The 14,759-nt window shown below is 38.2% G+C and overlaps 1 protein-coding gene across 16 annotated transcripts in view; it reads right to left on the reverse strand.

Annotated features, from left to right (window-relative positions):
• Positions 1-14,759, reverse strand: part of DMD (dystrophin) — a 2,092,562-nt gene that overhangs the window by 1,230,169 nt on the left and 847,634 nt on the right. The gene's annotated exons all lie outside the window — the stretch shown is intronic.

The following is a 14,759-nucleotide window of genomic DNA, read 5'->3' on the forward strand; positions in this document are numbered from 1 at the left end:
AATACAGCCTAATATATAGACTTGTCAAATCACTACCCTGTACACCTGAAACTAATGTAACATTGTGTGCCAACTATACTTCAAAAAAAATATGTAAAGGAAAAAAGAATACATACATTGGCTCTGAAGCTTAAAATGTATTAGAGATACCATTATTCTTTAAGGAGGCCAACTGAGAACACATTGTTACTCAACGGTGAATAAGGCTAAGAGGTCTGGACCAAGGTCTTGCACTGCAGCAGGAGCGGGAAGACATTGTCGGTATTTCTATTAGTACAGGAAATCTTCAGGATTTTGCCCCTGGCTTTCCTTTTTTCTCATTCCACCCACAGCTTTAGTTGCACTGAGCCCTCTTAACGCTCCCATCTCTCAACACTATGTCTCCAGTCCAGATCTCTCCCTCGATCTCCTCATGTGCATCGTGGACATCCCACAGCAACCAAAACAGCAGTAGGACCAAATATCGGTATCTTCTGCGTCCCCTTCTCACCTACTTATCACCTCTCCAACTTGTTTTTGCTCTCCCTCTGTACTTTTTTCCCTATTTCAGTGACTTACAATTATTCACTGCCTTTTTTAGGCTTAATTCTGAATATTCCCTCTTCTTCTATCATGCCGTTCACCATTTTGTGTTTAATCAATCAATTCCCGAACCTTTCTTCTACCTCTTAATACTTTCTGATTCCATCCTTTTCTTCCACCCCCTGCCCCACCCCAACACCACTGTCATTACTCTAGTTGAGGTCATTATCACCTCTTGCCTCAAAAACAGTACATGCTTTTGGCTGGTATCCTATCCTATCATTACCCATCTGCAATGTAGCTATGGTGTGTTCTTTCTAAAATGCAACCATGGTTCTCTGCTTAAAATCCCCTAGTGAGTATTCGTTTTCCTGAGGATCAATGCAATATTCCTTAATATGGCTTTAAAGTTCCTTCATAGTCCTTGCTGGTGTCTTCTACTTCGTGCTCAAGCTACAGAGAAATTTTACTTTTCATTCCTGAACATGCACGATGTCCCTCTTGATACTTGGCCCTAAACATACTACTCTTCTTTCTTCAAACAACTCCACCCTAACTTCTTTTTATTGGCTAATTCACCTTTATCCTTTAACTCTTACCTTGGAAATGTGGACATCTCCCCCACCAGGTGGCTGTCCCTGACACCCTATGCTCTCCGTTGTACTCTGTATTGCTGGCTCAGCATGTATCACACAACACTGTAATTTCCCATTAATTTTTTTTGCCCCTACTTCAGACTTCAAGTACCAATGTGATTAGAGACTGTGGGTGCCTTGTTCATTGCTCAATACCAGTTCCTAAAAAAAGACGAATACTTTTGTTCATGACTGAATGAATGGTGTAACAAAGCTTTTTGATAGGGAAAACAGAGAAGAGTTCAAATAGTTGAAAAATGGATTTACAAAAGAAATTGGGGAACAGGTCGCCACCAGACAGAAATATTGTCTGTAGAAAAGTTCTTCCAGTTTTGTTGTTTTGTTTTGTTTTGTTTTGGTGTGTGTGTGTGTGTGTGTGTGTGTGTGTGTTGGAATTAAAAGTATCAGAATACACCATTATTTAAAGAAAACTTTACTCTACTTCTATTAAAACACTTCATCCAAGTCAGTGACCAAGATCTTGCCCTGTAGTCTAATTCAAATATTGTTTCCCCTTTCTTTAGTCAAAACTTCAACTAGAAGTTACATCAAATCAAAATTCAGTTAACAGTGCTCATGGCTATAATCAGGACTGTCTGTATTGTACAAGAGAATGTCTGTAGCCTAGCCAGACTTTCTGCAGAGAAATGGATCCCTAATGATAAAGTTTCACCACTGTGACAGGTGGCTGGAGAAAGCTTCCAATCACAGCACACAGTAACTGCCTACTCAGGCATTGTTTAAGTCTCATCATTTATCCGTCTGAAGGCAAAAACAACCTACTGTCCTGTGCTTTAAGATAATAGGATATAATACAGCATAATGTTAAACAACATGTCTAGCCCCAAAATTATATTTAGAAATCTAACCTCTTCTAGTCAGGAGATTCTATGGATTGAAATAAATAAAATGACCTAAGAGATGATAGCAGAAGAGTTGACCTTAGGTAGGTTGGTTGTTTGCCCGGCCCGGCAGTCAGTAAGAGAGACTGATTTACATGGATTCTTTGATTTTCTGAGAGAGAGAAAAGACCTGATGTCAATCTAAGCTTATAGAATTCTTTGAACTAAGGATGGCATAAGCCGCCTTCTATTTCTAAACATCTTGTTGGTCAAACCCTGATGGGATGCCAGGCCTGTGGATTGTCTAGGACCCTCTGGCCACTCAATCTGTGCTGTCTCACTGATTGGAGCTGGTAGGAAGATCTGAACCATAATCATTTTTTACTTGCTGGTCCAGAATATGGCTCAACTACTGTTTTAAAATGTTGTATCATGTCTTCAGCTAATCCTCTCAGCAGTAAGAGGAATCGTATAGATGAACACAAGTAGCAAGTGTGAGGAGAGTTAGAAACACACCGAAAGGTTGGAAATCAACGGCAAAAATATAAAAGTACAAAAGTGAATCATAATGATGGTTAGGTACCGAAGAAAAAAACATAACAAAATTTTCTTTTGGTTTTCAGAAAAATCCAAGGAAAACTTATTTAAACTAATCAATATACATGAAAATATATTATTATTATTTCTTCAAAGTTTTCTGGAATATAAAATCAAAAGCTGACTAATTTTTGTTGGCAACGGAAAGTTGTCTCCACAGTGAATTGTTTTGGACGTTCCTATTCTGTTTTAAGTAATAACCTTTGTGCTTCAATACTACAAACACTTAAATCAGAGAATGACATGGCTAAGAAATTGGAGAAATGAATTTTTCATTCTGGAAGAATAAATTTCTCAAGTGCAATAAAAAGTGGAAATTTGAACCAAAATAAAGAAAGGTATTTAAAATATGAATGCAGGTTAAATATAGTGAAACACATTACACACATTATCCCAATAGCTTTCTACAAATAATCACTCATTTAAGGAACTATATGTCCTGATATACTTATTAAAGTTGCTATACAACACAGTAATTTTTATTTCATTTAGTAAATAACAGACTTGACTGCAAGTCACTTGCAACTGCAAATAAGTTGACTTGACTGCAAATAAGTTACAAATATGGGTGTTTTTCCTATTAAAATAAGAACTTCTGGGAAAATTATAAAGATTTATTTCCCATATAGTTAAGCTTTCTAGCCAGCAGCAAATGCTTATTAAGCACATAATATGTTGCAGAAGTGAATTTCACAGATAGTTTCTCACGATAGGAGATAACAACCAAATGAGAAAAAAATCTAGGAGAATGCAAGGATGAAACATTTTTTAGCCAAAAAAAGAAACAAGAAAAACAATCTACATGATAGGAATTAAAAAGTGCCAGAAAAGTGTTTTTGTCCAAAATTCCCTATCCTATACTGATGCAATTCTTCTCTTGGTTGCATACTCCACCAATTTAAGAAATATATGTATGGATTACAAAAAAACTGCCAGAAGAGAAATTCCCAAGAAATTTAATTCATTTTGTAGCATGAGTTAGTTTGAGGCCACAAAAATAATTTCCTTTCAGGATCTGTGGGATATGGGTTTGGGAAGGGGAGAGATTTTGTCATTATTTTGTTTCTTCTTTTATGAGTGTGTTATTGTTTTACCTGATTTGCTTTTGTTTTTGTTTTTGGTTTTTTTGGCAGAAAACTGGGGAATAATTTTTGATGCCTGGCTATGATTGTGGGGGACCTACTGGGCAGAGGAGGTTTTCACGAGGAAGCCGTTTGCTGTGGAACCCCTTGTGGAGGGGTACAAGAGTGATGTAAGTCTTCAGGAAAGGAAAACATGACTGTACAAAAGATGCACTTTGATATCTTAGCATCTTGCACAAACCTTTTTTTTATCCAATTATGTAATAAATATTCCTTGGTTCCTTACTATGTGCCAGGCAAAAGCAGCTCTCAGTTTTTTCTTCATAAAGTATACAGTAGATCCAGGCTTAACAATGTAAAATTTGCCCTTTCATTGGCCCTATGCCAAAAAACAGATTCTTTTTAGTGGGCTGGGATTTTGAGATACACTTGGCTTTTCAGAAGTCTGGACTGTGGATTTTCTAGAGAATTGCAGATCCTTGCCCGTTCTGCTCTAATTTATGGGGAAAAAACATTCAGGGTCTTTGTGCAGACAAATTACCTAGGGATTCTTTAAATTGAATTCATTAGAATTTCTAAGAAAAGGGAAAGAAGACATGTCAGATGGTTCATTAAAAAAAAACAGTATGGTTTATGATCATCTTGTAGTAAAAAAAAACACAATGATTTATTGTTTCTAAGTATTTGTCATTTAGACCCACACATGTAAAATGTTTTCACTTCCATCATTGTTTTATTTTCTTTTCCCTAAGTAATGAAATATGATAGCCATTCTTCAATTAGGCCTCATTTCTTTGAGTTATTTTAGTAGTACATGAAAAGAAAACGATTTCTCAAATTTTGATGCAAATAAAGCAACCGCTAATTCTTGAAGCTTCTGCTTGGGGGAGAACATTAACTGCCCCACTTTGAATGCCACTACCTTGCACAAAACAGAACAACGACTTAAGTATTTTTCTCATGGACAGTGGCTAGAAGGTGGGAGTCCTGAAAGAGATGTGCTAAAAACAAGTCCTACTCCCACGGCTCTTCAGAAATTAATGTGGAGAGCAAAGAGAGGCCACTGATCTGCATTATTTAGCAACCTCACCTGACTTCACACAGACTGTCCTTGACCAAAAAGTTGTATTTTCTGGAGTCTCACGTTCAGCACACCAGTAAATTAATGCAACTACTTCCTTTTCGTGTTTCTTTGTTACCAATAGAGTGGTTGTAATTTGCTCAAATACCAAATCATAAAAGTACTCAATTTGACTGAATTGTTTTTGGTGGGTTGGAGAGCACTTTTTAGTGAACTACAGTTGACACACAATGTTACATCAGTTTCAGGCATACAGCACAGTGATTTGACAAGTGTAGCTACCGTCTGTCACCACGCAATGCTATTAAATACCAGTGACTATCGTGCCTATTCTGTATCTTTTATTGCCAGGACTTACTTATTCCATAACTTGAAGCCTGTATCGCCCTTGCCCCTTCACCCATTTCCATTAGCTGTTTCCTCCTAACTCTTATGCAACTTATGAGCTACTCTGAAGCTCCATCATTATGGTCATGAATGCAATGGACTCTCTTATCTTAGAATTTTAGCTACAGTCTTGAACTGAAAACAGTGAGTCCTAAATTCCTCTCTAAGAGATCGAGATAACAAGTTTTATCTCAGAAAACTTTACATGAGAGGTAGGAATGCTGGCTCTTCTTTCATTACTCCAGCAAGCTCATTACACTCCAACACTCCAGGTAGATTTTGAAGAGAATCATAGCCTGAATCCATGGCCAAAAAGGGAGACAGTGTGATGACATCATTGGTCAACTCCTCAAAGAAGAATAAAAAGTGGTACTTCAACCTCTCTACCCTAAGCAAGTTAAGGAAGCTCCAGGTCTATTACCCATAGAGTCTGGGAGTCCAGAGTAAATTGGGATGGCATCTAATTACAAACCTCGACTCGGCTCATGCAGCTAAATGCTTTATTTGCTTTCTATGCGTAAGTAGGTATAAAGGAAAATAAATTAGAAATGATGGTATACTGAGGAGCGGAGGCAGCTGTGCTTCCTAAACCCTGGTGTGGCAAAAAAAAAAAAGTCTCCATAGATCAAGTAGGGATGGAAAAAGGCAGTCATATTTGAGTGGTCTAGCAGAAACAATGCTTCAGGAGCAAGAGCACTCCACAATGAAGAGGCTTGAAGATATTTTCACTAAGCGTGTTTTTCTCATCAAAGAATTGGGAAGACGCAGGAACTATTGTAAGACCTCTTAAAGAACCTACACTTGCACCCCAAAAAAGTCAGTGCTTGTGTCCTTGCTATATAAAATACAAAACACCACAAAAATGCTAGCTACCAGGAGAATTTCGTCACTTTTCTTTCTGCCAGTGGAGAAAAATGGGACACAGATGGGGTAAGGAAAAGTGATGGTGATGTAGAGAGGAACCTGATCACTCTCCTCTTGTACTGCACATCACTTAGGCCAGGGTTTAAGCTTGAAATGGAACAGCAGAAGAACATTAAACTGAATATGAGATTGAAATTTTAAGCTGAACTAAACTGGCTTTAACTTTTTAATTTCACAGAAATGGGAAAGCACTGGGATCTATTCAAGATGTCAGTAAGAAAGATGAAACAATCATCAGGCTGAAGCAAAATATTTCATGTTTCTGTCCTACCTGGTTCAAACTATACAGAAAACTGCTGTGATGGTCGATGAACTCAACACTTGATAAACTGAAGTAGAGGCAGAGGAAAAAGATGGATATGAGGAGCAGCTAGAATGTGATCTTGGGAAAGGTAGGAAATGGTTTATGGAAGGCACGAAGAGATAGATCATGAAGGACCTAGGAACAGTCTTCGAAACACTGAGAAATATGGGAGCATGGCATGATTAGAAGGCTTATAAAGAAGAGACTCTTAAAAACTGAGAACAAACTGAGGGTTGATGGGGGGTGGGAGGGAGGGGAGGGTGGGTGATGGGTATTGAGGAGGGCACCTTTTGGGAGGAGCACTGGGTGTTGTATGGAAACCAATTTGACAATAAACTTCACATATTGAACAAAAAAGGCTTATAAAGATACAGTGATGCCTTGTTTTATACACTATCTACCAATGTCCCAAGTGTGGACTACTGATGCTATCAAATGCAATGCTTCGCCTACTGATGGACAATTTCAGTGAACAGCCAATTAAAGTTTCTGAAGGATAATTTGACGGTCATTAAGGAGGCATGGCAGGAAAAGGTCAGGAATTATTTAAGGACCACGAGGCACCTTCTGTTTGTCTCACAAACACGTTCTCTTAACTTTTAGTTGTTCAGAGCTGGCAGGAGGGCATCCTTATAAAAGCTAAAATTTGAGGCACACCCTGGGCCTCGCTGTAGACTCAGACCTCTTTAGGGTTGATGAGAAATAAACATCTCATTTTCCATGACTTTGTAGGGTGGAAGGAAAATAGTAGATCCTCCCAGAGTTGCACACAACATTCCTAGATGGTTCAGTGTGCTTTCAGCAGGCTAAGGAAAGGCTTTTCAAGAAGAATCCAACTAGTATTTTCCAAAGGGAATTAAATGGAGATTAAAAGAAAAGCAGAGGGGAAAGAAGATAATGTACAGCAGAACGGACAATTTTCAACTACTCACTGTCTCAGCAACCTTCAAAAGCTTCTCTTTGTTGCCTTTTTTGTTCATTTGTTTTCAAATTAGTCTGTCATACTTTTTCCTAAAGAAAGGAGGTTCCACACACTGTTCCTTGGACAAGGAAGATCAAACAAATAAAAAAACTATGTTGCTTTAAGCCACTTTAGATTTAACTCTTATGGGGAGTTCTGGCACAATTAGTTTTTGTGGCATGCTTGTTAGCATACATGATAGGGATTCAGGCTCTAAATAATTAGTCAGATGTGCACAAGTGTTTGTATACATATTCTTTAAATATAAAAGAATGTTACATTATTTACAAGTATCTTCGAGATTTATATTTTTTTTAATATCACTTGGTTTAAAACTACTGGGTAGAAAAATCCTCAAACCATGTGCAATGAGCTCTCTATAATTTCCTTTACAGGAAAAGATTATAAACGTTGAAACCACCGGGGTCATGGTTAGTTGGAACTTCATCTGTTTCAGGTCTCTGTAGGTCACTGGAGTGCTTCTGTGACCTCTGAAGGAAGCACACTTGAAAGCAATGTTTGGGAATCACTTTATCAATGGAAGTTGACATCAGATAGCCATCACTTTCAAGTAAAGCATTGATAGAATGGTCAATGAGCTGTACAATAATATATCTAAGACATTTCTGGATTTTTGCTGCATCCATTCATCTTCATGGGTAGACAAATGAAATTGGTCTTCCACGCTGGCAGGAGCAAACCAATGCATTATTTCAGCTTCAAAAAGAAAGTGCTGGAACTATAATACAGTAAATCTAGAAGGAACCTACAGAGTTCATCTTATCCTGGCCTTTTCAAGGTAACTTCAGAGGCCATCCTGGTCAGCAAAACTTCTCTGGTGTAATGGCAAAGGTAACTCCCCGATTACACATGGGCTCACAATATGAAAGTCGAAACTTTAGGCAATTAATAATTTATTGATATTGTAACTAACTAAAATGTCAGAGAATAGTGCTCTGGTACAGAATGGCGTGACAGAATCAGAGTCTAGGGATAAACTGAATCAGGACTGAGAATACATGTCTACGTAACTCATGGAAACTACCGAAGAGAAAAAAATCCAAATCTTGGGGTATAATCAAGTTGTTGAATGAAGCAGTACGTAGAGATGAGAAACACAAGTAGGAATGTAGCCACTGAGAAACTTAGCTGATTTCTGGCAATTGCTTCTATTATCTCAGGAAGCCAAAGACGCAGTGACTTTTCCCTAGTTCAAGTGTAGGTACAGAAAAGGCAAGGCATCACCGTTGATAAAACCATTGCTGGTGCTTCCGTGCTGAGGTATGCAGGTAATCACCCAAGAAGAGAAGGCTTCAAGTCAGGGAGAACCTAGTGAGACCAAGTGTACAGACTGGGAGTTGTGTCAACCTGTCACTGAATGACACAGTCCTTGGTGCTCCTTACATAAGGGCAGTGATTTCTAGCCAACACAACAATGCGACAGAAATCTCAGAGGGAAAGGCCTTTTGGCACTAGTCAATCTCTCCACTCAGGCCTTTCTGACCTCCTCGACTTTAGATGATGTGTGAGAAGCTGATCTATCACACTACCTTTTATAGACCAAGTAAAGATGACACAAGGGTTGCCTATAAAACAGATGTCAGTCTTCAGTCAGGTAGTCTCAAATGTGGTCCCAAGAATCTGATACGGTTCTGTTGTGAGGTACATTAGAGATCTACACTAGATTCCTTTTACTGTGACAGAGGCCCATAACGGTCTGAGGCTAGTGTTGAGGTTTCTTTGAAATAAAATGTTCTGGACTCTGTCGGCCTGTCCAGTCGGTCATCAGTGGAGTGAAATTATACTCAGACTGCCAACTAGAAGTGGTATCTGAGAAAGGAAAACTACTACTCTTCTCTCCTGGGATGTCTGGGATGATCCTTTTTGATTCTTTCCGTATGTATGAAGATTAACAGTATTTATTTATCACAAATACTCCAGATGATCACCATGGTTCTAAAGAAGCTGAAGTGTGTAAGACAGAGTGTGTTTATGGCTTCCTGTCACCCTACTTATCCTTATTACACTGAGTAATTCCTCAGGTCTAGTTCCGTAGCTGCACCGAGCACTATTTTATCCTAAGGTTATTATAAGGCTTTCAAACCTTTTGTTCTCCAAGTAGATAAGATAGACAAGACTGCAGATTTGTAGCAAGGAATTCCTGCCAGGGTCGTTGGCTCCAATGTGATTCATTTGGCTGGGATGTGCACCTTGAACAGCAGGAGCAAGACGCAGGGAACAGCTGCTTTACTTTTGCTTGCCAAATACGCTGTACAATTCCTGAGCAGTATACTGGGAGCGCAGAAAGAGGATTCACGTGTTGATGTAAGCACGGGGAACAGATAAACCCTGGCAAAGTGGTCTGTTACATCTGATTCCTTGTTACAGGCCATGGCTGTCTGTCACTGAATGCTCTTTGGAGGTAGTAAACTGGCCGAAATAGACATAGACTGTTTCTCAACCTCCTCTCACTTCCATCTCCTCTCCCCAGTAGCACCTAACTATCATCTGGACATGACACCCAGTGCGCCGAGGTTGTGTGGACTAAGAGAGGAGGAAGGAGGCCTCTGGTGGTGGACCCTCGCTTGTAGCATTACTGCACTTGCCCTAAGTCAGATACAGCTGAAGATTAAGCTGCAGACAGTATCTATGGCAGTCATGCAGGACTGCTTAGTGTCTTCCAATCTGGTCCCACAGGCACTGTCTGTTCCATCTAGGCTTTGGTCTGGGACAGAGCGAGGGGCAGCATATTGGGAAACATAGCAATGTACTCTCTATGCCATCCAAAGTTTGCTATGACATCCTAGAAAGTGCTCCTGCTACTCCAGCAGGGAAATGTAGCCTTGAAGGACAACTACTTTTTCCCCCTTCTCTGCGTAATTGTTTGGGAATTGAAAATGAGCTTCATCGCTGGAATAAAGTGATCACTCAGCTCCAATGAGCACTGTATGGACATGAAAAAGTTAATGGTCCACTAGGAATGCATCTGAGACACTGGGCACCTTGGCAAAGGGAAGTGCCTTAAACAATTCATGATCAGGTAAAGGTCAAGGCCAGAGTTCTCAAACCTAAATAATCATCAGATTGTAGAGGAAATTTTCAAAATACTGTTGCCATTCTCAATCAAATTGTACTAAGTGAGAAATTCAAAGGGGTTGGCAGGGAGTATGTGGAGACTAACGTTCCTATGCTCTGCCATCTGTGTGATTTTGATGAAATGTGAAAGATGCCATAAATAAGAATTATATAATGACAGATAAATGCAATTAATTGGGCTCACAACAACAACAAAAAAAGGAAAAGCGGAGTACTACCAGCCATTTCTCAAGGTAGATTTGAAAACAACATGAAACTTGGTAAGGTAGAGGCAGTAAAGCAATTCTCTAATTTTATTGGATACTTTTAATGCAAACTCTCTAATGAATATTTACATTCTATGACATAAGAAAGAGCTTGATGAACTTGTAAATATTTTTGTTCTTCGTTCCATACAAGAATTGCCCTGAGATACTAGAACACATTGCCAAAAAAAAAAAAAAAAAAAAAAAAGTTCTTGAATGTTCCCTCTCCCATTCTTCTTTAAAAACAAAAAATGTACAAGTAATTTCAGCCAGATTTGTCTGAATATTAAACAACAGTTTAGATCATTCAACCCAAAAATCTATGAAGTGGCTTGAAAAAAAATCAGTTTTAAAAGAGCCTAGAGGGGGGCACCTGGGTGGCTCAGTCAGTTGAGCAACCGACTTCGGCTCAGGTCATGATCTCACAGTTTGTGAGTTCAAGCCCCGCATCGGGCTTTGTGCTGACAGCTCAGAGCCTGGAGCCTGCTTCGGATTCTGTGTCTCCCTCTCTCCCTGCCCCTCCCCCGCTCATGCTCTGCCTCTCTCTGTCTCAGAAATAAACATTAAAAAAATTTTTTTTAAAGAGCCTAGAGGGCTAAAAGGAAGATAGATGAGATAGATGGACATATACCTTGAGAATGGCATTTTATGCCATATAAATTATATATTAGTTGCAAATTGTAACAGATCATAAGTAAAAGCTATATACAACTTTCATTAAAACAAAGAGAAAAACACCAGGAATTTTTATGAAAAAGTACACAGATAATAAAACTAAAAGAGAATTATCTATTCAAAAATTAATTCCTAAAATGTGAATTCACCAATCCATACTACTGACCTCAATTTTGGAACTGATTAAGTTTTAGACCTTAACATCAGATGTTTTTCATTTATACATTATCTCCTTTTGCTATTCAAACTTTAAATTTTTTTAATGTTAATTTATTTTTGAGAGAGAGAGAGAGAGAGAGAGAGAGACCAACAAGTAAGTGGTAGAGAAAGAGAGAGGAAGACACAGGATCCAAAGCAGGCTCCAGGTTCCAAGCTTCCAGCACAGAGCCCGAGATGGGGCTTGAACTCACGAACCGCAAGATCATGACCTGAGCCAAAGTTGGACGCTTAGCCAACTGAGCCACGTAGGCACCCCTTGCTATTCAAACTTTAAAGGAAGGAGTTCAACCACCAAATTTTAAGAAATTTCAAGGTGAGATACCCTTAAATGTATATGTTCAAACTCATTCATAAATATTTTAATGCTTTCCCAAAGCAAACAACAATTTACCTAGAGTGAGTATATAATATTTAAATATTAATTAGGTAGTAAAATAGAAGGCATGTGTTGTATATACATATACGGAAATATAAATATACATATATACATATATAAATATTTATGCAAACAGACATAAGTGTATGTGTGCTGCTGTGACCTAGGTGTCTGAATCAAAGTTAATACGTTATAGTCGGTATACTTACACACAAGAAAATTTTAACTAATGTCTTACAAAACATTTCAGAAATGTCTGTGCAAATAGCCAAGAAAACACTATTTATTGAACTAGGGTAAATCATATTTAAAGATAATGATAGAATTACTACCTACAAAATACAGTAAATAAATACATCTCCATGATTCATAATGATTAAAATACAAATGAAACATATTTCCATCAACCTTTGTTCTTGTGAAGGTTACATAATATTTCATTTCCTGTGTCTATAGAGATAATGAAATTCAAAATACAAGATGTGCACTAAAACATTATTAAAATCAAGAATCAAGGTAACTCACAAAATTGATGGAAGGTAAAAGACAATACTTTCTTAGATAATAAAAAAGATACAGCAAATAGAGAAAGATAAAAATTATTTTCTAACTAAAAAACAGAAGGATAAACTGTCTTGTCTGTTTTTCTTACATTGATGAGGGCTGGGATATGAAATTTATTATCTATGTGTAAATATTACACAGGTGGGATTTTCCCCCTCAAAATGCCACCATTCTTGTCCAATTATTCAATTAAAATTATTATGAAAAGAACTTGCGTAGTCCACTACTCAGCTCAAAAATGAAGTCACCTTGAACACAGGTGTTTGGCCTAACAGTCTGCTTACATTGCAGTTTTTAAAAAAGATAAGAGTTTTATCACAGAACATTCAACCTAGGAAAGTCAAAAATCAACATATCCAATATCCTGTCTTCAACTGTAAGGAGACAAAGCACCAAATTCAAAACATGAAGAAAAAATGTAATCCTAGAAGCTATATTCATTATTAAGACACTAAGATTTCAATCTCTTCAATTCTACCTTTCAAATTTCTGAAGTATTTATCATTGGTTCATCATCCCCAGTGAAATCTTTTTAAACAATGCTGTTCTGTAGAAATACGTCTAATTCTGTAACTTCTGACTCATTTTGAAAGCAATATAGGTATAAAATTAACCAAATATGTAAGCCGACAATCGGGGCTGGTGTCAGCAACATACCGACCTGTGCGATCATGCAGGACTCCATGCTTAGGTCTCACGCTCGCTCTGATGATTTGCTGTCACTGCCTTGAAGTTTAATTTCAGAACAAGAATCCTGCATTTTCTTCTTGCACTGGACCCCACAAATTAAGCAGCTGATCCTAATTACCATAATTTGGAGGAAATGGCCAATAGCTAGGAGACTGAAATACGAATCCAAGCTAAATTGGATAAGGTAGAGGAATTTAAGAGAAGCATGAACTTCAAATTAGAGGCACCAGGACACAGTGACATACTAGTGGAAGGAAAATGAATATCAAATGAACGACTTCCAAATGTGAACGTAATTGGAAAATAAGATTCCCAGCCCCAGTCTTTCAGTTGTTTCAAGATATAATCAGATTTATCCTGGAGATACTGCCTGATGATAATGGAATAAAAGTACCTTGCCTTTTGATTGTCCATGTGTCTGTATGTGTGCCACTGTAAATTACATTAGTACTTTGCAGAAAAGTCTCGAAGAAATTTACAACCGTTTACACTGCAAACCATTTTGTGGACTACTACTTTACAATATTGTTTGCTAACACTTCTGCTTATTTTAAATTGCTCTTTACAACAGAAGAGCATCTATTGCAAATGTTTTCCACTCTAACTTCTTCAAAAGTACCAGTTCTCTATTATCCCATTCCCACCTCTTCAAACCACCAATACTATACGACCTATAAAAGATGTAGTTCCTTCTCAGGTATGGAGTCTTCCATGAGTAAACTTTCTTCACTTCAAAAGCATCTTCATATTATCTCAATTCACTCACTTCTGCTTCCACAGTCCATCATTCCAGTTCTGCTCATATACCCTCTTCTGTAAACCTTGCTTTTACATGTTAAGTAAATATCTCTACTGGATTCTTCCTCTTATTACAAACAGGTTTAAATCTTCACTGCCCTGGGGTGCCTGGGTGGCTCAGTTGGTTAAGCATCCCACTTGTGATCGCGGCTTAGGTTTGATCTCACTGTTCCTGGGTGCAAGCCCCACATCAGGCTCTGCGCTGATGGCGATGGTGTGGCACCTGCTTGGGATTCTGTCTGCCCTTCTCTCTGCCCCTCCCGCACGCGCGCGTGTGTGTGTGTCTGCGTGCGCGCACGTGTGCTTTCTCTTTCAAAATAAATAAGCTTAAAAGAAATCTTCACTGTCCTGAAAGTCAGTAAAATACTGATTCATTACTCAAGTTACTGGCCCTTCTTATTTTTCCCTCACCAAACATTTTTTTTTTCATTTTCAAAGATATGCTAATTATCTTTCATCCCCAGCTATATTGAGACATAACTGGCACATAACACTGTGGAAATTTAAGGTGTACAAAGAGTTAACTTGAGACATTTATAAATTGCAAAATGAGTGCCACCACCCTATTAGTCACCACCTCCATCCCGTCACAGAGTTACCATTTCTTGTCATGCAACAACCTGAAGAATAATTCACATTTACTGCTTCTACTTTAGCACTGACCATTTCCTCTTTTACCTCAATTTAACCTCACAGTTGCCCCTCCAGGAACTGAACAAGGCAACTGTAATTAACAAGGGAATGAACAGCAGTGGAACAAA

Source organism: Acinonyx jubatus, chromosome X, assembly GCF_027475565.1.
Source record: "Acinonyx jubatus isolate Ajub_Pintada_27869175 chromosome X, VMU_Ajub_asm_v1.0, whole genome shotgun sequence".
NCBI classification, from domain to species: Eukaryota; Metazoa; Chordata; class Mammalia; order Carnivora; family Felidae; genus Acinonyx; species Acinonyx jubatus.